Here is a 3,044-nt window from a genome sequence, read left to right on the forward strand (position 1 = left end):
ACAAAATTCAACATCCTTTTTTTAATATGTACAGTTTTATTTACAAGTATTAAGTTCTTTGCAGAAAACAAGATTTTTACCAATTAAATAACATTCTAATAAAAAGATATATTTCTATACACATAAACTTGTTCAACAAAGTTCATTTTCTTGTAGATCTAAATTCATGAATAAATGGGCTTAAAGTGGCAATGCCTATTTTTCATTTATTTTGAGTAGATTTCTCATTTGACAAACAAACCTTTGGCTTTTGAGAAGAGGTTTGAGGTTTCAGAATGTCTTTGGTAGATATTTTCTTATACTACCTAGGCAGAATTCCCCTGCTATCAAATGCCATCACTTGCAGCTGCAGCACATGCTCAGTGGTAGAGCGTTGGCCTGGCATGTTGAAGTCCTGGGTTTGATTCCAGGCCACAGCACACAGGAAAAGAGTCCATCTTCTTCTCCACTCTTCCCCCTATACTTTCTCTTTGTCTCTCTCTTCCCTTCCCACACCCAAGGCTTCATTGAAGCGAAGTCGGCCCAGGCTCTGAGGATGGCTCCATGGTCTCCTCCTCAGGTGCTAGAACGGCTCTGGTTGAAACAAAGCAATGCCCCAGATGGTCATGCCATGTGGATCCCAGTCAAGTGCATGCAAAAGTGTATCTCTCTGCCTCCTCACTTCTCACTTCAGAAAAATACAAAAAAACAAAACAAACAAAAACCAAATGCAAGCAAGATAATCCCCTGGTAATGATATATACTCTCTAATTTTAACAAATTTACTGTTTTGCAAAAACAATTTCTAATTCTTTTCTATTTACCAGCCTTAATCTCTTTTTTTCCTTCCAATTTCTTTCATCTAAAGTTCTATATAAGCTTCTATGCAAAATTATCATTTTAAGGGCCAACAACGCATCTCACCACAAAAAGACAAAGTCTTCCCTGACTATTCTATTCTACAGCATCTAGACAGTCACCCTCTTTAGCCCTTATTAAGCATTTGGCTTCAATCTTTTTGCTGTTTAATACCATTAATAAGCATCCTACAAGTTTTTTGTTTATCTAATAATTAGATTTTATGCTCATCAAAGGCAGATTCCTATATTCTGTTTATCCTATATTTCACATGTACCTACATAGTAGATACTATACATATCCTGGTTTTGAATAGTAACACAATTTAAATATAACTTGACATGAATATTTAACATCCTTTACAGACTTTTCTAGAATCAATCTATGTTCCCTATTTAATCATAAATTTTTGGCTAGCCCAATATTATTGTTTTTTTCTCTTTAGTATGAAAACTTGATATTACTCAGCCGTATGAAATGATGACATAATGCCATTTATTTATGCCACCATGGTTGGACCTTGAAAACATTATACTGAGTGAAATAAGTAAAACAGAAAAAGCTAAGAACTATTGATTTCACACATAGATGGAGTGTTAAACTGAGACTCATGGACTTGGATAAAAGTGAAATGGTTCCCAGGGAGAGGGGGATGTGGGGAAGGGGTTGAGGAAGGATTTAAAAAGGAACAAATATAAGGTGTTAGCAAATGATTTGGCTTTAGATGACGGGTATACAAGATAATCAACATTTTAAATGCTATCAAAATGTTTATGTAAAACCTATATACTCTTAGTGATCAATATCACCCTGTTAAATTTAATATTCTAAATAAAAAATTTACTTCTCAAAATAAAATTAAAAACAAAACAAAACAAAATACAGCTTGTCAATCCTTGCCACAGTCATAGGATTGCAGTTGTTCATCTTATGGGAACTTAGCTTTGATGTAATAAACAAAATTTGGACCATCCTTCTTCTAATTTTTCTCATAAAATTTATCCATGTTGCTCTTCCCATTGGCAAGTTTCTTGTTATCTAGTTTACTCAGGTCTTCCTGAAGATCAATAGTTGTTTCCCATGAAATTTGTTTCATTTTCATCAAACTTTGCCTCCACAATTATCCTCTTTAAAAACTGAATAATTTCTCTTGCTGCCTTAGTAACACTTCTTTCAGGCAACTTGTGTTGTGTATTATTCTTTAATTGTTTAGAAGCTCTGTTGTAATCTAAAAACTTTGAAAAGTTCCACATTGGCATGATATGCTGGTGACATTTCCCTTCATTTCATTCTCATAGATTAAGATACAAGCTGGAGGCTGAAACTGAATTCTACATTTCTTGACAGTGAACATTGTTCTCACAGACACTTAAGGGGAAATCTGATGAAAATGTGTTAGTCACATAATGACGAAGAGTTCAGAAAGTGCATCTTCTCCTGCAGGCTGTCTGACACTTTCGTGAAGGGTTTGTTTCCACCAAACTGCATGCAGTGCACAGAGAAGCACTTTACTCAGCTTTGATGCTTGGTGGAGCCTGGAGCTGCAGGAAAAGGTGACAGCCGCAGTCGCACAAAGTGATTGCGAGGGATCTCCCCAGTTGGAGGTCTGAATCTGCAAATATCTGGAGGCTTAAAATAGGGCCAACTAGTTCTAAAGTCAGTGTGCAGGAGGTCAGGGTAGGGCTGGGGACCCGCGGAGCCCTTTCCACAGTAACTGCCCTCGTGCTCAACATCCTTTCTTGAGAAAAGTACTCAACAAATTAGGAATAGAAAGAAACTACAATATAATGAAAGTCATATGTGAAAACCCACAGAAATATCACACTCAATGCTAAATGGCTGAATACTTTTAATATAATACCAAGAACAAGGCAAGAATGCCTGTTTTTGCTATATATACTACTTTGTACCCTATTAATAATAAATGGATTTGCTGGATTCATTTTTAGTTCTAATTTTTTTATGGAATCTTTTATTCATATAATTTGTATCATCTGCAAGAAGAGATAAACGTATTTCTTACTTCCTACTTTGGGTGCCTTTTATTTCCCTTATTATATATTTTATTAAACTTATTGGGATGACACTATTTTTCTGATTATTCTAACTAGAAATTCCAGTACTACTATTTTGAGTAGAAGGAACAAACATAATTAATAAAGAAAATAATGTAGATTCCAAAACTGTCTATATTCTCCTATTGGCAT

The 3,044-nt window shown here is 35.0% G+C and overlaps 1 pseudogene; it reads right to left on the minus strand.

The window, feature by feature from the left end:
* Window positions 1-1,684: 1,684 nt before the first annotated feature.
* LOC136386414 (centrosomal protein of 19 kDa-like) lies at window positions 1,685-2,191 on the minus strand (annotated as a pseudogene).
* Window positions 2,192-3,044: the final 853 nt, after the last annotated feature.

The sequence above is a fragment of the Saccopteryx leptura genome, chromosome X, assembly GCF_036850995.1.
Source record: "Saccopteryx leptura isolate mSacLep1 chromosome X, mSacLep1_pri_phased_curated, whole genome shotgun sequence".
Lineage (NCBI taxonomy): Eukaryota > Metazoa > Chordata > Mammalia > Chiroptera > Emballonuridae > Saccopteryx > Saccopteryx leptura.